Source organism: Bactrocera dorsalis, chromosome 2, assembly GCF_023373825.1.
Source record: "Bactrocera dorsalis isolate Fly_Bdor chromosome 2, ASM2337382v1, whole genome shotgun sequence".
Taxonomy (NCBI): Eukaryota; Metazoa; Arthropoda; class Insecta; order Diptera; family Tephritidae; genus Bactrocera; species Bactrocera dorsalis.
In genome coordinates this window covers 73,007,596-73,033,200 of record NC_064304.1, presented here as the reverse complement: position 1 = coordinate 73,033,200, position 25,605 = coordinate 73,007,596, and the positions used below count along the sequence as shown (strand labels likewise).

Below are 25,605 nucleotides of genomic sequence, written 5' to 3'. Positions count from 1 at the left end.
CCATGAAAGTTTCAATGGTTCTATAAGTATTCATCAATACAAAGAGAACGTATTGTTTAGATATTGTCGTTTAAGCATTATTTAGGTATTCTCTAACTGCACTTGTTCTCCTTTCAGATAATTCAAAAAAACGAATAATGGCCCAACAGAAAACCGCCCGCGAATGTAAGGGGCTAATTCGTAGAACTCAACAAACAGTATGCTTTCTGACTGGCGAAGAAATCGACAATGCCCAAACAAAAATTGCACTCTGCTCTTAACAACAATGCAAAATTTAAAATGTGTAGAATTTGCGACAGCAGCGGTTAGTAATGTATACAATTTCTTCAATAAACAATATTTATTTAGCATAATATTTTCAATTTACAGAAACAATTTGTTTTAAAGATGAAAGGCAGTTCAGACAGTGTATGTGATGTGTTGCGGCACACAGTGGTGCCGTTTCATACAAGCCGCGGCAAAAAATAGAAGGAATCGAGGTAGGGCTTTGAAATTTGGCACACATCTCTCATATTGCCAAATTAGATGAAAAAAAAATTTTTGTTAAAATCCGCCCACAACCACGCCCGCCTTCCATATAACACAAAAATCAAAAATCATCCTACAGTAACAAAATTTTCTACAGTGTAATATTTTGTAAATATAAGCTTGTCCAGAAAAAATAAAGCAAATCCGCCCACAATTACGCCCATCTCCCATATAATATAATCACAAAAGTTGCAATATTTTCGCTGTTATCACAGCTAGACTGTTAAAAATTGTCAAACGGATTTGAATCAATAAAAATGATTATTTCTCTAAAAATGAAACAAGTCCGTCCACAACTACGCCCACCTCCCATATAACATAACCAATAAATCGTCCCCTCAATATAACAATAGCGTATGTGCTGATACGCCATTATTTTTTTATTGCATATTTAGAATCTCCATCATTGATTCTATGTCTGGTCAAAATTTCGTCAAATTCTACTTCCACAAAGTGGGTCAAAATGTCATTAGAAAAAATGGTGTATAATTTCATGTTCAAAAATTTCCTTCAATAAGTGTATAGACATCTGATTTGACAAAAACTTTAAACTCGATTTTCTCAAAACCCAAAAAAAATTATACGCTATTGTTATATTGAGGGGACAAAATATTCAAAAATGATCATATATTATTAATTATTTATTCAACAAGTAATTTTTTAACATCATCGTCCAATTCTAAAGTTTTATTTTTGGGATTTGTTCTGAAACCATTAATAAAAGGATCCGATGAAGCTAAAAGCAAGTGCATTACATCTTGATTTGTAGAAATTTTGTCACATTTTTCCGTTATCTTATATTTAAGTATAAAGTCGATTTTCTTGTATATACACATTTATTAGTCGATAATAAGTTGCTTCAAATCATTAAATTCACATATTTAAGTTAATTAACTGATTAAGCCTATATTTCTTGTAATCTTTATTGCGAGCTTCTTGAGCCTCCTCTGATAGCATGCCCAATGGTAAAATAGAGGATGAAACAATTTTACTTCTATGCATTAAAACTTTATGTTCCGTCATTGGCATATGGGGTTTTCCATAGAAAGGTCTACCGGGAGCAAAAATTAAAATAGTGATAAACAAATAATTTTTTCTGATATTATATAAAAAAATATATATATTTTTATAATATAATATGATTTGCAGCTTATCTCAAGTGTTTTTATTAGAAAAATTACCTAAAAGTTGAAATAGCGTAGAAAGTAGCATTTGTGTACCTTTAATGCCTTTTTATTTTTGTATTTTTGATAATACGTAAATTCTTATTATGTTTGCACTAGTCTTATTAAATCTTGCTAGGAACAACAATGAATACAAAAAATTCAACGAGACCAAACGAAGCTCGATAACGGTAAATTTTTATTTTGCTTTCATTGATATTGTTTTGTCGCGTTCTTGTCCGTAAATCATTATTTTTTATCAGTAGTTTGCGATCGATCGTAGCACGTGGCTGCAAATTTATATTTAAATCAATTTTAGTGACCTAAATTAAAAAAAAAAGTTTCAGTATCTTAGATTCATACAAAATATTTTAATTGGTTTTTGAAGTGTGTCGCGTTCGCTACCGTAAGTATAACTTTTCTGGAAAATATTTTTTTTTTGCCTTTTTTAGCATGTATATTTATTTATATAGATGGGTAAAACATGTGGCTTAGCAAGAAAAGAAATATCAAAACGCTACTTTGACAAACTAAGCACAAATCCCGTTAAGTTCAAAGAATATCGCGATAAAGCAGCTGAGAGAATGCGAAAACACCGCGCAAAGCTATCGAAATTGAAAAAAAAATAATAGCAAGCTGTGGAAAGAGCAAAAAGAAAAAAACCGTTTAAGGCAGAAAAAGTTGCGCGAAAAGAAAAAAATGCTGAAGAAAAAAATAAACGCGATGAACCTTATAACTGCAAGCAAACATTTGGAAAAGCACTAAAGAAGGTGGAAAATGCATTGCCAAACGATCTAGCAAAAAAAAATAAAATTATTCAAGCATTATATGAACAGTATGTTCAACCAAGAAATGTTACAGAAAATATATCTGGGCTCAGTTTTGAAATGGAATCGAAAGTGAAAGTGGTGAAAGACTTTTACAATCGGGAAGATATTAGCGTCCAGTCTGCAGGCAGAAAGGATACTCTCATAGTCGATGGAGAAATTATTTCTAAGCGCTTTATGCTGCTAACCCTTTCAGAAGCCTACGAGGTTTATAAAAACGAGATAATTGAAGAATCTGTGAACATTTCAACCTTTTATCAATATCGGCCACGGCATATCCAACTGTCGAGCAAAACGCCACATAACATGTGTGTATGCATTTATCATGCAAATTTCGGGTTTTTGTTAGAGGGTTGCGCAAAAATCATAAAATCTGTTCCTAGGAACTTCCAAAGTTGTTTACAAACTGTTTGTTGCAGTATTGAGGATGAAAATTGCATGACAAACGGTTGCGAAAACTGTACAAAGGATTTAAAAAATGATATCGTTCCTGTAGCATATTTATCTAAAATGAATGAAAATGTTAAATGGCGACATTGGAGGAAAGTGGATGATAGAATTATATTAACTTACACTGTCGCTCCGTTATCAGAAATTATCCATGAATTAGAAGTGCAGCTACCACTTTTTAAACAACACTTCTTTGTTAAGAGATCCCAACAAAATTATTTTGAATCCGTGAAAAATAATTTAAGACCCGGGGATCTAGTGTTACAAATTGATTTTGCAGAAAATTATAGACTAATCTGCCAAAATGAAGTACAAAGCGCGCACTTCAACTACAAGCAAGTTACGATTTTTACTTGCGTAGCGTGGATGTTCGACAAAACTAAGTCATAAGCTGTAATCAGCGATAGTTTAAATCACAGCAAAATCGATGTCCATCTTTTTATAGAAAAAATTGTTCAGGAGATAACACATCAACATGGCTATTTTCAAAATATATTCTTATTTTCGGACGGAAGTAGCAGCCAATTTAAAAACAAATTTATTGTATGGAGTTTACCACATTTCTTGGTTCAATTCGGTTGCAAAACAGTTGAATGGAACTATTTCGCAACCTCGCATGGAAAAGGTGCAGTCGATGGAGTTGGAGCGGTTATAAAAAGAAAAATTTGGCAAATAACAAAAACAAAAAATATTATTCTAAGTGACGCATTTTCTTTCTTTCAATGTGCACAAGAGAACATAACTGGTATTCATAGTATGTATATTAGTGATGACGCAATTAAGGAGAGTTCGCCAACTTTAATGGAAAAATGGAAGGATATACCAAATATTCCTGGCATCCGAAAACTGCATTCGATCTCCTGTGACGATCATTTGAAATTAAAAGTAGCTCAAACCGCATATTCATTGAAAAAAAATATTTCATAAAAAAAGCATTTCTCATTTATTTTTACTTATTTTCTTATATGAATTTTTATTTTAGTTTTCAATTTCATTTTTTGAATTGGAATTATTATAGTAATCGTCATTAGAATCATGGAAGGCAAATATGTCGCGTTCTAAATGTCATGTGCTAAATTAGATTTAAGCTTGTACAAAAAAAACCGATGAAAATATATCAACAAGAAATGTATCAAAAGAAGCCCTTTTTAGTCCTTTTTAGTTTAAATTAATCTTTCTAAAATATATTGTTGCGTTTCGCAGAATTTAGCATTTTTCTATATGTAGTCGAAAGCAAGTTCTATTTTTTGTCGCGTTCTCGATCCCATGTTTATTGCTAATGAATTGGAAACAAATTATCGAAAGCTCCTACATTTTGTACTATACATAGTGATAATGAAAAGCTTTCGAATAATAACAACACATTTTTTTTGTTAATTTTTTTACTTTTGGTTTATGCACTTCAAAGGCGTACGACTGTCGCGTTCTCGACCATGGAAATACCCATATAGTAAAATTCATAAAGGCTGACATATAACCTCGCAGTTTTCACGCAATAAATTTCAAATTTTTGGGGATCTATTGCTGCTTGACTATTCATTGTATTTAATATTATTTTAAGTCTATGTATGTATCAGGTTTTCGTCAACGCCAACAATATCGGCAGTTTTAGCAGGATTCTCAAAAAATCTTCGTGAGGTATTGCCATCATTTGTCGTACCCAGTCTCTGCTTCACTACATCAACATTTATTCCCAAGGATGACTTCAAATCTGCTTGAATACGTGCTTTTTCATCAGCCTTCAATTTTATGGTACGATCGTCAGTTCTCCATTGGCGAAAATGTTTGTTGTAAGCAATATGCAGAATACACTCCATAAACTTAATTCTTGCATGCAAGGGAGAAATTCCAAATCTTAGGGAACCTTCGTTTACTGTTCTCCTCAATATACCATCTAAATCATTCATTTCCTTTGGTTTTGCTTTACATATGAAATGAAACATACACTCATTGCTGAGGTTTCAGTTACGGTATTAACAACTTTACCATCAATCATTGTAAGAGCAAGACAATAACTTATTTCGAAAGTAGATTAAAATGCAAAAAAAAAAAAAAAAATGTTGTAGTTGCAGTACATTAAAATGCTAATTACTCATGAATTGGCAGCTGACTTTTTTTTTATCGATTAGAGAGATTTGAAAGTTTATTTTGTGTAAGTGGCTAACCTGCGCGCTCCTGCGCACAATAGTTATATTCTGTTGAAGTTGTGAAATATATGATTTTTTTGGACCATGAAAAACATCATATTAAAAAAAATCTTGAAAAAGAAAGTATACATTTGATGATGTAAATCACATCTATAACATTAGTTTTAATAAATAAAAACTTTACAATTGATATTTTATGGTTAACTTTTGAGTTTTAATCTTTGCAATATTCATCACATTTTTCTGAGTAACTTTGCGTTGATACTTTTTTGGACTTTGAAGCTCTCCCAACAAAAAACCATTGAATATATCAAGCCCAAGTACTCGGATAATGTTTTTTGATTAGTTCTTAGCTTAAATTGAAAAGATGGTACAAATTTGGAATGATAAAAAAATCCTTTTTTTTCGCTCTGGGACCACTGTGCGGCATCTGTACACTAACGAATTCCTGATTTTGTGTAACTGGGACGGTAGGGAGGGCAAGTAACCACTATCAAATTTCCAACATATTATATCGTAAATTTAATATATATGTACATATTTACCCAAAAAGATTTGTTTTAAATTGATTTTTCATTACATTTTTTATGGATTTTATATATTATATATAAAAATACTTTTCAAATTATTCAAAAAAAAATGTGTAAAGAAAAATAAATTTAATTTGAATATCAATAAAATGATTTTATTATTATTAAAATTAATAAAAACATTTTTATAAAAAGGGATTTTTATAATTTTGAGTTTCGAACTTTAAGTGGAAGAATTGGCAAGCGAGTGGTTTACCCACATGGAATGCACCGTCACGATTTTCTGAAAGTGGTTTTGTTGATTTGATCCAAGTTTAATGAAAGTGTAAGGGAGAAGGGTATAATTTTATTACAGCAAAAAATATGTTAGCGAGGCGATGAAAAAAGACCACATATATACAAAAGCTTTGGGAGCTTTTTTTCGTCCTTAAGAACGGGATAGGAAAGAGTGACAATGAAACCGGCACGCGTTACCGGCATGTCTCTAGGTAACATGACCGTCACTATTCTAGCTGGGGGAACGCTTTCACATCACACTCGCGGACATAGCCAGAGCGTTTCGCCCACAAAAAATGTCTGATGGTACAGTCTAGTTAATACTAAAGGGCAACAGTCGCGTACAATCGATCTATACATTCGGTCACAGACCAAACACCCATCGACATAATACTTTCAGCGTCCAGCGAACAGAAACAGGCCATCAAAACTAAAATTGCAGAAGCTCAGCATTGAAAGATTCAACCCGAATAGACAAAACAAAGTATTTGAGGTAGACGAAAAAGCTCTTGTAAAAAATAACAAGACTAGGAAATAAGTTAACACCCATTTGTACAGAGGAAACAATTCAGCCAGTCCTGGGAACGTCTTTCTCATTAGAGAGAGGGTGGTCCATAAGGACAACCTTAAATAGTGGTTGCTTTCAAGTAAATATTTCACAATCTAAAATAGCATTTTAATAGTTTAAGCGCACAACGATTTTCATTCTTCTTTTCCTTTATTTTTACAGGATTGGACTTGCAATACTAATAGTACATGGTCGGATTATCCATTACTCTCATTCCAAATATATCCCGGTGTTTGACGGAAAGATATTGGTATCGGAGCAGCGTGATTATTTAAGACACTCAACCAATTTAACAAACCTTGCTAACATAGCAGAGGTAACGGTAAAATAAACCAAATAATTCCCTCAGCCGCACATGCGAAAACTGCTTGACGTAGATACAGATCATATTAGAAATTTATTGTTCGTACTAAAAGCGCACTACAGAATGGTAAGAAGCCTAGACCTCTTGGGCTCTATACTCAAGGTGATAGCAGGCACGATTGATGCTTGATTTTGAAAAAGTAAGGTGGTCCGAATCAAATTTAGTTGATGTAAACAATGGGCAGATAGTTATTAATACATAAACACAGACACCAATTATTAAACATGTGCTTACACTTACACCGTGACCGAAATAATTAAAACTAAAAAAAATTATTGGTTGACCCATTGGTATGAAATACTATTAGCAAGAAATATAATATTAATAAATGAAATATCGAACATGATACTCACAATTACATTAGCTAAGGCGGAATATTAATGTGCAAAATATATCCGAATTTGGTATAGGAGTTTTGCAGGATAATCAGAGTTGCAGCAACTGGAAGACATCAGTACAACGTAAAATCTGTCAAAAGTGGAGCCAGCGCCGGAAAAATGTATGCCTCTATAAACGTACTAATATACACATATTTAGTTATTTAAAAGGAAACTTGTACTTCTTTTGACATTTTTTTCATCTTGCTGCTTTACGAGTAGTAGTTCAGATTAGAAAACTGACTCTCTTCCCCTTCTACGTTGCTACAGTCATTATTTCATTCAAAAGCGATGTAAGCTCTGTTTCATCAAAAATCAATGAATGTAGACAATTCCGTTTCATTCACTTCTAGTATCTTCAGAAGAGAAAATTATTTCTGGTTAAACAATAATGTTTTTTTTGCATAAATAACAAATCATCATCAGAGTCACTACTCAACGACCCAGTTTTTACGAAAGTTTCGGATTATTTCAGGTTGTTTCCAAACTTTTTTCATAAAACATAAAGCCAACGCGTTCTTTTGGGGCTTTTTGAACTCTAAATTTCGGACAACACTGGCAAAAATATTAACTTTATATTTTTGGATGTCACGTTCCTGTTATGTGAAGTAGCAAAAGCTTTCTTCTCTCTCTTATCACTTTTCTTCCGAATTGGTGCAGACATTTTTTTCTAAGCATTTTTCATAAAATATAAAGTCTCCAACATGGTCATTGATTTTGCAAATTCTGTTGCGCTTTTTGACCTCTAAAGTTTGAGAAAACACTAACAAAAATATTAACTTTTTATTTTTCATATACTTTACTTCTGGGTTTGGGATACACTACTCGTATAAGTGGGCAGTAGGCGCACCCTACTGTCGGCGCACCCCTGGCGCTTAGTTGTGACGCTTCAGATTTAGCTATGGGCCCGACTCTTGAACAACAAACAGACAGCATTTGGAGACCTCTCGGTTTCTTCTTGCGGAAGCTAACCACAACTGAAAAAAACTATAGTGCTTACGATCGTGAGTTGCTAGCAATTTATGAAGCAGTGAAACATTTTCGTCATATACTGGAAGCACGTCAATTTGTGATCAAAACAGATCATAAGCCATTTATATTTTCTTTTGCGCAAAAGCCAGACAAAGTATCTCCTAGGCAGTTAAGGCACCCCAGCTATATATCACAATTTTTAACGACGATCGTACACTTAGCTGGCTCCAAAAATGTGGTTGCCGATGCATTGTCTCGGATAAACGCCATTTCAATGCCCTGTTTTATCGACCGATCACAACTTCAAGCAGCACAGGAACGTGACCAAGAGTTGGAGGAGCTTCTGAAATCACAGCAGTCTTTAAGGCTTCGTTTGGTGCAATCCGAAGACAAAACTTCAGTGTTCTGTGATGTCTCAACCGGATATCTTTGCCTTTATATACGCAAGGAATTACGTTATCAAGCTTTTGCCTCAGTTCACAGTTCGTCCCACCCCAGTGGGCGCGCTACATTACAACAAATTCGTTCCAAATATGTTTGGCCAGCGATGAAAAAAGATGTTAGTTCATGGGTCAAGAGTTGTTTGCCGTGCCAAAGGGCTAAAATTCATAAACATAATCACTTGCTACCTATAAAAATTGACATAGCAGATAGCCGTTTTGGACATGTACATCTTGATCTGGGCCCTATTCCACAAAACAACTTATCAACTATTCACTTTGTACTTTGCAAATTTTTCGTCAATTTGCAAAGCTTTCTGTTCCACAGAACTATCAAATTTGATAAACGATAAGTTGAAATTGATAAGTGTAATTTGCAAAGTCTTTGCAATTTTTATGTTCTCTTCGTAATTTCTGTTCCACGTACGTTCTCTTGTGCAAAGTGCAAAGCTTATATTGAAAAGTGTAATTCGCAAAGACTTTGCATATAATTATGCTGTTCCGTTCCACAAAAACTGTAAACTCTATTTTTGCAAAGCAAAATTTGATAAATTTGTCAAAAATTTGCAAGGTAAATGATCGCTTTGCAAATTCATATTATCATAACTAGTCAAGCTTTCAAAATGTTAAGACGTGAGTTTTTGTTCGACAATAGTGAAGACGCGGTTAAAGCTAGAAATTATAGAGACCGAATTAATTTTTCAGGACTACAAAATATCAATTTTAAAGAATGCTTCCGTTTAAATCCAATCAGGTGGATTTTCTTTTAAATAATGTTGGACAAAAATTAGAGCACAATACACAGCGCAGTCATGCTTTGTCGGCAGAAAATCAACTGCTACTGTGCCTGCATTGTCTCGGAAATGGTTGCCAGTACCATGGAGTTGCAGCTTTGCATGGTGTTGCAAAATCCACAGTTCGCAGAACCATTCATAGAGTTGTCGACATGATAATAGATGTTTTATTTCAAAAAACAGTGCGATGGACCAATGATGTCAGTTTTTTCTGATGGGTGTGGTTAATACCACCATTACGCCGAAATCCCAATAATCCTGCTGAAGAAGTTTTCAATCGCTGCCACAAAAAAACGCCGCATAATTGAAAATAGTTTTGGCATTCTTAAAGAAAGATTCCCACGTCTAAATTATTTGCGACTGAGGCCTGAGTTTGCAGGAAAGACAGTCATAGTTTGTGCCATCTTACACAATATTGCCTGTAGCATCAGAAGGAGTAGTGAAAATATGCAACCCATTGAAGACAGTGACAATGAAAGCGAAGAATTGGATGAAAATGCTGAATAAGAAAATGATGCCCTTAATAATATAGATCAAGAGAGTGGAATGGAAAGGGTTACTTCCCTGCTACAATACTTTACCTTATGCCAACTATTATAGCATTGTTTTAAAATAAAAGTCGTGTTTTGGCCATGACCTTTTTCCACTGCAAAAGCGTTGTATCTTTTTAGGGTCGGCGAATAAATAATAAAGGAAGTATTTTTGTATTTATTTACATCATTTATTAATTTCAGAGCTTTTTTGTTTTTATCACAAATTATTTCAAAATAAAATGTTTAGAAATCAAATACACACAAATGAAAAAATTGGCCTTTGGTAATCAAACCTCCTCAAATAACAGACGCGATACATTTTCTGTTTCTGCCGTTGCAATTCCCAGTGTGATAGCAGAGGGTGGAAGTAGGAGCTCCCTCTCCAGTTTTAGGCATTGAAGTTTCCGGTAGTAAACCTCAACCTCAAGGAGCTCCATCCGGCATTTTTTCTCTCTATCCAAAGTTTCACTTGGAAACTTGGTAGAGCGCTTCCTCTTTCTTTGGTTTAGAGGTGGATTAGCAATTGTTTCTTCTGAAATAGATATTCTGGAATCATTTTCAGCTGACGGTAGATTTTCTGAGTTGCCATAACTTTCTGGCAAATTCAAACCATCTACCACAGCTGAGTCTGATTCCAGAATATCGAGGATGGCCAAGTCAGCTTCATCCATTACCTTGTCCTTCCCACCTCCGGATCCAGTATTTCGGGCGTTATCCCTTTTACTCTGCAAATCAACAATTCTAATTCTGCTGTACCACAAAGGACTTATTGAAATATCTTGCCCCTTAAGGGGTTCATTGGATGGGGAGTGGCTGTGGCAGAACTGCGCCGTGTTATGCGCCATCTACAGCTAAATGTCATGTAACCTAAGATAATTGAATTGTCATTCTGTAACACTTACTTCTTTTTATACTTTGAATAAAGCACCACGTGCAACGTGCTAAACCCTGGTCGACTAAATCGATTAAATCGTTTTATATCGATCTTGGACATTTGTGTCAACATTAACCCAACAAAATATTTGTAGAGATCTGTTTGCATCTCAAACTGATTCTTAACTGATTATGTCACTTTTTGAGCCGAATTCTTGACATTTCACGGTGGTTCCTCTCATACGACAAAAATAAAAAAGTCTATGTTTATATATTGGGCTTGTAGCTAAATAAATAGTTGCATATGCCATCAAATTTATGTATTTTGAGTTTGTTTTTATTATTTCTAACGGAACTTCTTGAGTAAAAGCAACATATGTACGGCCTTGCACAGAAGTAAATAGTTGACAAAAATAAAAGCGAAAGCAACGTGTACATTCAACTGCAAAAGTTTAATTTAAAATAGTGTCTAAATAAAAATACTGAAAATGGAAATTAAAGTAGAGGGTAATAGTATTATTTTTCAGTAATAACAAGTTTTTAAATTGTGCTGTTGTTTTTAGAATAACAAATTTTAATGAAGTGTCTTTTTGATTCAGTTTTGTTGTTCTTTGTTAAATGTATTTGGAGATTTAGTAACTTTGTCAACCGAATGCAGTGACCGGATTAGTGTGTAAATGTTGATAAAAGTATATAGTTTAAAATAATATTAAGTTCATGTGCAGGGATTTGCAGGTTTCTAAATAAAGTTCATTAAACTAACCTAACTTTTTAGTTTCAAAGTGTATTTTGTACATCAAATGTGCGTGGTTTTTGCAAGTAATGTCAAAAAACAAATGTAGAATTAGTTGTTGTTGTCTCACTCACAGGAAGCTGCGGAAGCCAAAAACAAGGATATTAAGAGGTATAGGCTTCAACATACGAGGAAAACTTCTCGAATTGCAACAAATACGGATTTACTTAATATGTTATTGTTGAGCTCAGATCCATTTATTACAGGTCAACGAAAATTGCCATGCAAAAAGAAAAGCGCATTATTAAAATCTACAATAGAATTGTTGGAAGACTAATTACGTAAAGGAATTTTTTATTGAGGTTTACAACGTCCTTATTTTTCTTCCAAATTAATAAAAATTTTATTTGAACTGTAAAAAATAAATTGTTTTATTTTATAAAATTAAATGCCACATCTGTTTTCCTTTCTATTTATTAATAATAAATACGGGAATTGGAACAAAATTTATCACATGCTCAGGTATTTTAACGTTAGAATTATATACATATGTATGTAGAATATGAAAAGTGGGCATTATAACGGGTGATTTTTTTGAGGTTAGGATTTTCATGCATTAGTATTTGACAGATCACGTGGGATTTCAGACATGGTGTCAAAGAGAAAGATGCTCAGTATGCTTTGACATTTCATCATGAATAGACTTACTAACGAGCAACGCTTGCAAATCATTGAATTTTATTACCAAAATCAGTGTTCGGTTCGAAATGTGTTTCGCGCTTTAATTTTGTTCAGCGATGAGGCTCATTTCTGGTTGAATGGCTACGTAAATAAGCAAAATTGCCGCATTTGGGGTGAAGAGCAACCAGAAGCCGTTCAAGAACTGCCCATGCATCCCGAAAAATGCACTGTTTGGTGTGGTTTGTACGCTGGTGGAATCATTGGACCGTATTTTTTCAAAGATGCTGTTGGACGCAACGTTACGGTGAATGGCGATCGCTATCGTTCGATGCTAACAAACTTTTTGTTGCCAAAAATGGAAGAACTGAACTTGGTTGACATGTGGTTTCAACAAGATGGCGCTACATGCCACACAGCTCGCGATTCTATGGCCATTTTGAGGGAAAACTTCGGACAACAATTCATCTCAAGAAATGGACCCGTAAGTTGGCCACCAAGATCATGCGATTTAACGCCTTTAGACTATTTTTTGTGGGGCTACGTCAAGTCTAAAGTCTACAGAAATAAGCCAGCAACTATTCCAGCTTTGGAAGACAACATTTCCGAAGAAATTCGGGCTATTCCGGCCGAAATGCTCGAAAAAGTTGCCCAAAATTGGACTTTCCGAATGGACCACCTAAGACGCAGCCGCGGTCAACATTTAAATGAAATTATCTTCAAAAAGTAAATGTCATGAACCAATCTAACGTTTCAAATAAAGAACCGATGAGATTTTGCAAATTTTATGCGTTTTTTTAAAAAAAAAAGTTATCAAGCTCTTAAAAAATCACCCTTTACAATTGCGATTTTTTCAGAATATCGTACTTGCATGAACAGAAATATGCTGTGTATATTGCAGGTCGGTATCTCTATTCTAACTATTTTTGTCGCTATCCTCCATACAAATGGAACCACTGTGCATTTGCGGGAAATTTTTCTTTCCTTTTTAAATTCCAAGAAAAGTGCGGCTGAGGACCCGTCCACGCTTTACTGAGGCTGACACATACATAGATAATACTATTACTCCACTACTACCGTCTCTATCAGCGTTGTCCACGGCCTATGCGCACAATAGTGCACGGACAGTGCCAGACACCTCACACCAACATGTCGCGACAAGTGTCTGTGAAAGCACGATTGTGCTACTGTATTCAACTTCGTAGGCAAGCAAAGAAGAATTTTGCGATCAGTTGACGCTAGAATAACCAACACAAGCATAACGTGCACACAGTCACGTTGGACAACACTGGTCTATATAATTTCTATCAGATATTAAAAAAAATATAGAATTTTTGTAAAGCAACTTGTGTTAGTTTACAAAAAAAGAATGGATCATAAAGCATTTCGTGTGCTTTTTGAGGGAATAAGGGAAAACATTTTTGGACCGTTTAAGCCTTAAATTTACAAAAAACAAACGGCGGAAGCGAAGTTGTAGACCTAATATAAATGTAAATATATTTTAAATATCAGACTCGACTACACGTATCATGTTTCGGAACAAAAAGAAGGATTGAAATTGTTACTTAACATGACTAATCATCTAAACATTCAGTCAATGGATTCTTAATAAAGTTTTTGACAATCATCTAAACATTTAGTCAATGAATTCTTAATAAAATTTTTGACAGGATCAATTTTTGCAAATCGTTTTTTGGTATATTTACTACATAATTCCCGTAATTTTCGTCGATCCACTCTACATCTTCAAAACCGGAAAACTTAAAATTCCAGATGTTCTATTCCCAAGATTGTTAGAATTCAAATTACAAGTATTTATTGTTACTTTTTAGACTGTGACAATTGTTACAAAAACAAATTGCACTATAAAAATTCATGTGACGTAATACTCTCATATAGCATGTAAATTGTAAACAAAAACGTAAACACTTTTATAGTGAAAAAGTTTTCCTAAAATTAAAAGAACGATGTTGTAGAAAAATATCTGTCGTTTTGAAATAAAATAGTATCTATTGACTCCGAAATTGCCAATTAAATTGATGATTAAAAGAAAATGTGGTTACGATGTTTGTATTAGTTTAAATTTGTAAATATAAAATACGTATATGTATATACTCGTATATTTGAAAAACAATGTGTGCGGTTAAAAGTTGCCATAAAAGTTACCAACTATATGATATTAAAGTTGCCAAACAAATCATTAACTTTTTGTAAGCGAAATGAATTTCATAATAATAAACATATAAAAGTCAGAATATTTTCACTATAATTTCATTTAAATAAGATGGTTTTTAAAACCTGATATTAGTTATATGGAGGCTGGAGCAAGTTTAAATCCGATTTTATCAAATTTAAGCCCAGTGATGCTTTGTTAGAAGAAAAGTACGTCCACTAAATGTAATTAAGATAATTCACATATTGAGGTACAAAATCAACCGAGAGTTTTAAAATTTTTCTGTTAAGTATATGGGGGCTAAAGTAAATATTTTTTCGCTTCAAACCGTTTTTGACATGCAGACAAACCAATTACATATTACACACATTAACTGATGTTTTCGGGAAAACATCAGACATACGCATTCGGTGCAAATTTCCGGTATCTGGGGCATATATATAATAGTTATAGTTCGATTTGGACAATTTTTTACAAACTCAATTGGATAATTCACAGTTTTCTTGATATCGCAAACAACATGTATCACACCAAGTCCCCTGCAGCAGCTTATGAGCTGAACGGGTAGTTCTGCCTTCATCTAATTAACTTGATGCAATGAGCAATGCAATGCCATTTTGGATCGTATCTCATCAAGTAGTAGCGAAATGTTCTGTGAAAAAAATGTCTTTTGCTCTGCCGGAACTGACAGCATAATTCGATCATAAATTGTGTTTTGTGATCATTAGTATTGGAGCATTGCGAGACACAATCGCTGCCAATTGGACAGTATCATCCTGCAGTTCAATAATTATACATATCTGTGTGAAGTCTTGACGAAATGCCTGATCGGTAAATATGCGTCATTATACATTGCATCACTGAATTAAATCATTAGCTCGTTGCACATTGTACTGTACAATACATCGAATCCTTGTGATTATCTCACAAAACACAACTTTAACACAACTTTATGTTCCTTTACAGTTGAATGGTGCTTCAGCAAGGATACGAGGTTAGTTCAAAAAGTATCGCGAATGTTATATTTATTAAGAATGTGTTTATTTATTCATGAACATCCATTTTGCCAAAGCTTCCGCATGTTTACCATACATATGTAATTCAAAAATTTTAGTGATGGTAGTTTTTGGTGGATATATAGTATGTATGTTGCGTTGGCTAACTTTGAAAAAAAATAATAATGTTCATGTAGATGGAACAGAAAAATATAAAACTCGTTATTAAAAATCGTATAAGCGTGAAAATTTATAATATGTTTTTCCAATGCTGAATAGCGAAAAAATAAAAACAAAAAATTGTGTCCAAAAAAATAAAACTAGGAATATTTGGATGGATCACCCTTAACATTTAGGGGAATGAAATAGATGTAGGCTTACTATTGTTGATAAAGCCAATCAGAAGTTTGAAAATATTTTTTAGGTATATGAGATATAGGGGTAAAATTGAACTGATTTTAATATGCGATATATATGGCGGCCAAAGCAGGTTGTCACCCCATTTAAAGCAAAAAGATACATTATTATTGCGGTAAAAAGTCGACTGGAAATTCCGAAATCTTCTGGAATCCCATTGAATCCATTTTTGATAAAAGGTCGAAATAGGAACTGGGGTTCACCTATTCGGTATCTGTGCGCTATAATAGATTTACTGCGATTTTAATATTTTTTGGCTAAAATGTTACACATCTTAAAAGCACGTTTCGTGGCATACGAGTATAAGGCTCTCTCAGGTGTAAAACTTTATTTCCCTTTTAGAAGGTCGGGCCACGCTTATTTATTCAGACATTTTTAAATCGCAGATGTGTCTCTATAATTCAATTCGGGTTACCAAATAGCAGTGTTGTATTTAATTGTGGATTACGGCTAATGGCATTTTGTGGACGTGACAATAATCCGATCAGACGGGCGGACAGGCAGTCACCCGGATTTAACCTCTTCTTGTTATACTGATTAGTATATACAAATACTTCTATAACTCTATATCTACCTTGATAATTTGCAGTTGATATAAACAACTGTTAGGGGAACAAAACTATTCTTTGTAGCAACATGTTGTAAAAGTATAAATCTGAATTCTAAATTATCCTGTTCGTTCAACAAAAAATGCAAAATATTCACTGACTTAAGGGGCTTAGTAAATATCAAAATGTAAATGTTTCAAATTTTGACGATCCGCTCCAATGGTGGTATTTCAATGACTGGTACACCCTCTAACAACAATATTTATAAATATATGATATGAAATTGTTTTATTTTAGATAGACGGTTATTTAAGAAACCAAAAGTTGAAAAATATCAACTCAACAAATTTATTTTACACAGTTAAACATTTATACACAACACAACTTTCAAATAAGGTATACATATAGTCGAATATCTAACTATGGGGCAGTCTATAACAAAAATTAGTTAATTTTGTGCTCACGGACATTTATATATACCAATATTAGCGAATTAATAGTCTTTGTACTAAATCCAATTGCTTACTTATTTGAAACGGACACATATTTATTGACACTCAACGGTACTGAAAAAATCTAAAGGTTTTATTAAGATTTGTTTATATATAATATATTGCTTAACTGCAAAAGTTATATATTTTTCATCATAAATGATTTGTGATTTTTAAAATCATATTTATTTATCACTTACTGTATGGAAATTTAGTACTTGATCTTTTATTAAACTTTTTGTGTGCTGCAATTGAAAAATGGTTAATCTTCCTTTAACTTTGACTACTTTTCTTATTAATAGTGTACTTTTGGAAAATCAATAACATCACTTAATAATAATTGAATAAATTTTTTATCTTAGTAGTTACCTTAATCAAATAATGCAAGAACAATACGCAACAAAAATAAACGGTTTCAATAAACTTTTTATATATAATTAATATTTCTTGCATTCACTGTACTTTTCTTTTAATGACCATGAGTATTATAAACATTCAACCCCTGTTGAAGGCTAGTATAACAATACATACGTGAAGTCAACTGATACTGGCGAAACACACTCAATAAACCAAAGTAATTAATGGTAGAAGTCGGTATTCGGAAAATGTTTAACAATTCTTCAAAAAAGAAACATCTCATATCGATTTCCTGGGGTGGATGTACCTCACATGAAAGCGATAACTAAGTACCGATATCTTAAAGATATTCTTTTAACTTTTATGATTGTAAGTGAATATGCCAATAGGTCAACTTTTATCCAACATATTGCGAAAGCATTACAAAACGTTTCTTTATTTTTATAACGTTTTTATATTAGCTTCCTCTGTATGTTTGTAACTCTTTTCAGTGGCACTGAAACTGATTAGCAAAATAATCAACAAAAAATAAAAAATGCTACTAAATTTTATTAGTATTAAATTTAACTGTCATTTGAAGATTAAAAAATTAATATAGCTTAAAACAAATATGAAAGGCATTTTATACTTTTACAAGATATGAAATTTCACCAAAAACTGGGCGGTGCCACGCCTATCATAACATTTTCACAGCAGCTCCCGTAAAGCTATCTCATACTGTCTCGATGGTTCAATTTCATGTGTCTGGTGTATTTATTGTTTTATTACTAAATGCTAGTAGTTTTTAACCGTACCTATATAGGGAGTATGCGGAGTTATAATCCAATTTCATCCATTTTCACACTGTCGGTAGAAGAGATTTGTACTCAGCAAATTTGGTTGTTTTAGCTTAAGTGGTTTAGAAGATACGTACATTAAACTTGTTAGAGGGCGAGGCCACACCCATTTTTTCAAAAAGTTTTGGTCACAAGTGTTCCTTGCTACTGTGATCCTCTGTACTATATTACAGCTTTATATTTTATTAAATGCATTTATTATGGCTCACTATAGTTGTTTCGTCCGCAAAAGTTGAAGTTAATACATGTATTAACTTGTGCACTCACCTTTTTGGGATTTTTGTACCAAAAATTAAAATAGCGGAAAGAACTAAAAATGAATTTATCCGTGAGTGTGAGGATCGAAAACAACCGAAGAGCCTTTTATTTTAAATGAACAAACCGACTTGCGATGACTTATTGAAAATAAGTGAAATACAAATATAAATGTAAAAAAAAAACTTTTATTGCGGTGAGGATCTGGATGTAGAGGCGGGATGCGCAGAGATTGTGTCGAACCGATCGCTGATGATGTCGCAAACGAACTGAACTGGAATCGGTTAATCGGCCCTTCTTTATCCCCGTTGGTGCTGAATAGGATGGTGCGACTGTGGTTGATGTACATGTGTGTAGGTGTGTGCTGCTCTCGTTTAGAATGTGGGTTGTAAGTGTGGTGTGGTGTGGTGAAGGTTGCGTGGTGTGTGTGTTGAAGTCGTGGGAGGATGCTCATTTGTACATCCTGGCCCCCTAGGCGAGTGTCTAGCCTAGTAGCCTCTGAAGCCGTTATAACGTGGCTACCACGTTGCTGAGGCCTGCGCGCGATTGCGGCCTTGGCTGGCGCCTCCGGTTCGACGTAGGAGAGCGGTGACGCCAGGAACGTGAGTCCTCCGTAGGGTAGGCCGGCCTGCGTGGTTGCGATCGCTTGGGTCTTCTGATGACATTACGGAGCATCATGACGCCCGCCATCGAGTACACCGGTGCGGTGTAGTAGAGTATGGTGGTAACGCATGCATACTTGGCACTGGTAGCCCGTTGTGCACTCTTGCGTAAGATGGGTGAGCGCCAGACAATTCAGGCAATGTCCATGTGCCTGAACGACCTGCTGGCGTTGCTGAGGAGTCATCCCCTTGAAGATGCCACAATGTGGCAACCGATGACGATGGCGATATAGAGCGCATTCGAATTGTGGTGGTTCCGGAGCCATTGAAACCATTGTTGTTCGCGGCGCTGCTACTGGTGTAGCCTTCGAGCACGGAACAGTAACGGCCGAACGTACTGTGGGCATAGAGGCAGTTGACATCTCAGCATCCATATTTATCTGTTAAAAGATGTCATTTAAATTAACATATACATAGATATTAATATGGGCATTGGTGCCACGTAATATGGCGCTAGTGAGTCGTCATGTGGATCGACTCATTTTTCTTGTTTTTTGCTGTTACTTATGGCTAATGGAGGCTTTTATTATTATTTATTTTCGTTTCTTTGTCTATTGATTCGATTACGTTATTTTCGATTTACTTTTCGGTTTTATCAGCGATTGGCAAAAACCATAGCTTAACGAGCGGCCTGGTTAGCGTTCCCGTTTGTGTACGGAGATCGACTACGCGAATATGACCTTGGGAGCCGTAGTAGAGCTTCTCTATGCGGGCAAGCCGCCATTCGGTGGGGGGGAGACAAACGTCATTGATCAAGACACAATCTCCAAGCTTAAGCGCATTTTCTGTTGTTTTCCATCGGTACCTTCTGTGGAGGTCCTTTAAACAATCATCTTTCCATCGGCGACTGATGTCATGATGAAGAATTTTAATTCTTTCCCAACGATTTAATAAGAAAAGTGACTCCATGCCTGGCTCAGATGTGGCCAGAATGGGCGCTCCTTTAAGAAAATGCCCTGGTGTGAGGGCAGTAAAGTCTGAAGGATATGGCGAGAGTGCAGTGATAGGCTGTGAATTAAGAACGGCTTCAATTCTAATTAAGAGGATCGTGAATCTTCGTTATTAAATTTGTGGTTGCCAGCTATCTTTTTAAAATGAGATTTGAAGCTTTTTACGGCAGATTCCCATAAGCCACCCATATGTGGAGCGCTTGGGGGAATAAACTGCCAATTGATACTTTGGGGAGCATATTTTTGAACAATGTCCGGCGAGACTTGTTTCATAAAATCCTCAAATTGTTTTTCTGTTGCTCTTTGAGCTCCGATAAATGTTTTACCATTATCGCTCATGATTTTGGATGGAAAGCCACCCCTTCCGACGAAACGAGCAAAAGCCGCAAGCAAGGTGTACTGCTTTTGTCGTGAAACAGACAAAAACAGCCAGATAGCCTTTCATGAGGGTAGGAGACCTTAGCATGGATGCCTTTATCATAAAAGGCCCAGCAAAATCTACACCTGTAGTGGTGAAAGGCAGAGCAAAATTGCAGCATTCAGGTGGAAGTGCTGCCATAACCTGCGCTCGCATTTTCTGCTTATGCTTATGTGAATATATCTAATAAATAACGTGGCAAACGGACACTCTCTGGTATGATTATAAGGTGGCGTTCATTATACGTGAGGCTTGAATTTGCAAGTCGACCATTCGCACGAAGTATAACCTTCGTGTCTCGAAATTTAGACGGTTTAGAACTAAGAGTGAGCTCTTTTTATCAATAGGCTTCGATTCTCTTAGCGATATCGCGATATCGCGGCTGAAGTGTCGCGTTTGGGTTGATACGATGAGAGCGACCTTTGCTTTTTTAAGTCTTGGTGCGTCAATGCTTTGCAATGGAGATAAGTTGATCCTTTAACTTTAAGTTTAAGTCGCTCTAAAAACTGGGGCATATAGGCAACTACCCGGAGGGCTCGGAGAAACGATGAAAATCGTTCGAGGGTGTCAGTGTCATCCAGTGTTGCATGATAAGTGTCGATTTTTCGACTTTCTGGGGCAAGTATGTTGTGCATGGGCGATTGTGGCCAAGAATCGGGAGATTCTGTTAACCATCGGGTGCCATTCCACCAGAGGGTGGAGGTGGCGAGATGCAGCGTTTTGCATCCTCTTGTACCTAGATCAGCAGGATTGTCAGCACTGGCTACGTGTCGCCAAGTGGCTGATCCTACTAGGTCAAGTATTTCAGACGTTCGGTTAGAAATATACGTTTTCCACGCATGTGGTGGTTTTTCTAACCAGGCTAGAACTATCTCGGAATCGGACCATAAGTATAATCTATATTTCGCCATATTTAGGTGGGTCCGCACCATTGAAGCTAGCTTTGCTAGTAGCAGAGCGCCACAGAGTTCAAGTCGAGGTAGACTTAGCGTTTTTAGAGGAGCCACTTTAGCCTTAGCTACTAATAAGTGGCTTGTGATCGCGTTATCGTTTTGGTGTGCACATAGATAGTGGCACAGTATGCCTTCTCAGAGGCATCACAGAAGCCGTGTAATTCAACTTTGTGCTCGAGAGAATAGTTTACCCACCGTGGGATTTGTATTTGTGAGATATCGTTTAGATTGGTCGCGTACTGTGACCACTTTTCTAAACAAAGTGGTTTTATTTGTTCGTCCCAGTCGGTCCCATCTAGCCATAATTCTTGTATCAGGATTTTAGCTTGTATCATAATTGGCGAAAGCCATCCTGCGGGGTCAAAAAATTTTGCCGCAGAGGAGAGAATTTGGCGTTTTGTAATAGCGGATAATGCGGATATGGACTCAGTCGTGTACGAAAACTTGTCAGATATCGCATTCCATTGGATGCCTAATGTTTTTGTTGTACTTTCCTTTTCGAATATAAGGAAATTAGTATCCAACAAATGGTCTTGAGGAATATTTTTTAAAATATTTGGGTGATTGGATGTAATCTTTTTTAAAGAAAACCCTGCGGTATTGATGGCATTTATTACCTGTGATAAGGTCTCGTATGCTTGTGGAAGACTGTGGCTTCCAGACAGGATATCATCTACATACGTTTGCGTTTTTAAGACTTGTGTTGCCAGTGGAGATTCTGGCTTTGTGCCTTCTGCCAGTTCGTGTAGTGTACGAATGGCTAGATATGGGGCACAGTTTACTCCAAAGGTAACTGTTTTCAATTTAAAGTCGCGTAGTGAACTATTGGCAGATTTTCGGAAAATAATTCGCTGAAAATCTTGATCATCTTTATGTACGACTATTTGTCTATACATTTTTTTCGACATCCCCATTGAATACGTATTTATATATACGCCAGTTCAATATGAGGAGCATTAGATCTGGTTGGCGTGTAGGTCACGTAAATAGAATGTCATTTAGGGAATTCCCCGAGCTAGTGGTTCTGGAGGCATTGAAGACAATTCTGACTTTTGTTATTTTTTTGTCAGGCTTTACTACTGCATAATGTGGCAAGTAGAAAGAGTAATATTTGCCTCTTATGATTTTTTCACATGGGCTTACTTCCTCTATGTGGTCTATATGGAGGTATTATTCTAAGACACCATCATAATCTTGTTTGAGCTCACCTTTTCTAAGTAGGTTTTTTTCCTACTTAAAAACTGCTGTATTGCAGAGGTGCGAGAGTGACCTAAGGCGAGTGTGTCTGGAAATTGTTGTTTTAGTGGTAGTCGTACGACATACCGACCATTATCTGATCGAGTAGTTGTGGCTTTGTAAAAGTCTTCTTCAATACTGATCTTCTGGTGTTGTAATTGAAATGGGGGGAGAGTTCTCCTAACTCCCAAAATTTTCTCAATTGTGAATTGAGGTACCCATTTCATTGAGTTTTCATTGCTGTGACTGGTTCTGCAACTAGTCCACTTAGGAAAATGGTATTTTGCGCCAGTAGTGTTCTCGAAATTTTTTCAACACCTTCTAGTATAATTTGCGATATAAGATCGCTGCCTGATAGAAGGTCTATTTGAGCGGGGGTGTTGCAGTTGGGATCTGCTAGAGTCAGATGTGAAATCTTATCCCAATGCTTGCTATTTATTTGATAGCTTGGAAGCATGAGATGATACAATTTTTGCGCCTGTGATAATTTTGGATGGTTTATGTACACGGCTGTAAACATGTTCCGGAAGGACGGCCATTGTTCATAACCTTCATGAAATATTTCCGTATCACACGCTGGCACTTTGACATGAATGCCTGAACTTGCCTCTAGGGCTTGTAATTGTGTTAACTCTACTCTACTGTGGGGAGTAGGTAAAATTGACTTTATAAGCTTTAATTGATCTGATATCATTGCTTTTGTATCTTCATAGCGGTCTAAGCAGTTTTCGTATTTGGCGTAAGCCGAGGATTTGAAATTTTCAGGTAGACCTGAATCTTTAGTTTCTATGATTGCGTCGTATGCAGCTTGGAGGCGTGTCCAAAAATTGTCAATAGATTTATTTTTAATTTCTAGTACAGATTCAGAGTTGTCCTGAATCGGTGAAGATGCAAATCTAGTGCAATATTTAATTAAGCTGTCACTCTCCGAAATGAATTTAATATACGAAATGTCTTTCCCCCTTTTTTGCTTTGTAGCACCTTGCTTCGAGCGTGTAGCTTCTGCAGGTGTACATGGACTTTTGTCATCATTAATCATTTTGGGAATTCTTAAGAATTCTGCTTTAGATTCTTTTGAATCTGTGCTCATTCAGAAAAATTTGAAGTAATAAATTATAAGTATATTTTATTATAATAGAAAAATTTATTCCCGAAAACTCTTTTTAGTAAATAAGAGTTTTTTATTTCCGAAAAATTGAATTATTAAAATAACCGAAAGCTCTTTTCAATAAATAAGAGCTGTAATTTTCGAAAAATAATTTAAGAATGCGTTATCGCTTTAATTGCTTGTGTATTTACTTGCGTTTTTTTATCGGAAGAATATTTTTTATGGTTTTATCCGTATGCCCTTGTACACACGTGTGGATGTTATGTGCATATAATACGCGTTAAATGAAATATGTGCACTTATGCTTGTTCTTGTTTGACAAGGAACAAGAAAATGCTCGGAAATCGCCAAATTGGACTTTAAATATTTGAATGTATGTACAAAGGTAATTATTTGCAATATTTAATTTTTTCTACCAATGTTGATTTTTCGCACAGTTTATTTAATTTCTTGTATCCTATGTTTATAGGTATACAACATTTGAAAGTTTTCGGTAATATACTTGTATAATATTTCGCGTTTATGTATTCGCGGTTAGAAATATGCGCTAAAAGCGCTACTGTATATATTTATATATAGGGTGATTTTTTAAGAGCTTGATAACTTTTTTAAAAAAAAAAACGCATAAAATTTGCAAAATCTCATCGGTTCTTTATTTGAAACGTTAGATTGGTTCATGACATTTACTTTTTGAAGATAATTTCATTTAAATGTTGACCGCGGCTGCGTCTTAGGTGGTCCATTCGGAAAGTCCAATTTTGGGCAACTTTTTCGAGCATTTCGGCCGGAATAGCCCGAATTTCTTCGGAAATGTTGTCTTCCAAAGCTGGAATAGTTGCTGGCTTATTTCTGTAGACTTTAGACTTGACGTAGCCCCACAAAAAATAGTCTAAAGGCGTTAAATCGCATGATCTTGGTGGCCAACTTACGGGTCCATTTCTTGAGATGAATTGTTGTCCGAAGTTTTCCCTCAAAATGGCCATAGAATCGCGAGCTGTGTGGCATGTAGCGCCATCTTGTTGAAACCACATGTCAACCAAGTTCAGTTCTTCCATTTTTGGCAACAAAAAGTTTGTTAGCATCGAACGATAGCGATCGCCATTCACCGTAACGTTGCGTCCAACAGCATCTTTGAAAAAATACGGTCCAATGATTCCACCAGCGTACAAACCACACCAAACAGTGCATTTTTCGGGATGCATGGGCAGTTCTTGAACGGCTTCTGGTTGCTCTTCACCCCAAATGCGGCAATTTTGCTTATTTACGTAGCCATTCAACCAGAAATGAGCCTCATCGCTGAACAAAATTTGTCGATAAACACATTTCGAACCGAACACTGATTTTGGTAATAAAATTCAATGATTTGCAAGCGTTGCTCGTTAGTAAGTCTATTCATGATGAAATGTCAAAGCATACTGAGCATCTTTCTCTTTGACACCATGTCTGAAATCCCACGTGATCTGTCAAATACTAATGCATGAAAATCCTAACCTCAAAAAAATCACCCGTTATATGTATGTATGTATTTATCAAATTTTGGTTCTTGCGGAATTACCCGTATGCTCTTGTATCAGGGCGCACTGAAACTAGGTCAATATCCTTTGTACATACCTGTGAACGCAACGTGCATATAGAATGCGATAAATCTTTTAGGTGCAATTATGCTCGTTCTTGTTTAACAAGGAACAAGAAAAATTCTTAGAAATCGCCAAATTGGACTTTAAATATATGTATGTATACACAAAGGTGTGTAGTATGAGAACTATTTAATCTGTTTCCCAAATATTGTTTTTATTTACCGCACTGTTCATTTATTTTTCTTCTCTGTATTGTATAAATGTATCCTATGTCTATAGGTATACAGGCACTGAAAGATATTCGGCAATATATAATATTATAATATTCGCGTTTACATATTCGCGTTTATGTATTCGCGGTTAGAAACATGCGAAA

The 25,605-nt window shown here is 35.3% G+C and overlaps 2 protein-coding genes across 5 annotated transcripts in view; one reads left to right on the top strand and one right to left on the bottom strand.

Moving 5' to 3' along the window:
• Positions 1-17,568, bottom strand: part of LOC115066129 (synaptosomal-associated protein 25) — a 176,712-nt gene extending 159,144 nt beyond the window's left edge. The window contains exons 1-2 of one of the 3 annotated variants that reach the window (XM_049450269.1): positions 17,247-17,402; positions 17,078-17,122 (exon numbers count right to left, since the gene is read on the bottom strand). The gene's annotated coding sequence lies outside the window, so the exon portion shown is untranslated. Of the gene's footprint in view, positions 1-17,077; positions 17,123-17,246 lie in introns of all 3 variants that reach the window. The other 2 variants (XM_049450267.1, XM_049450268.1) reach the window with 2 other exon arrangements.
• Positions 1-25,605, top strand: part of LOC125776690 (uncharacterized) — a 436,599-nt gene that overhangs the window by 129,605 nt on the left and 281,389 nt on the right. The gene's annotated exons all lie outside the window — the stretch shown is intronic.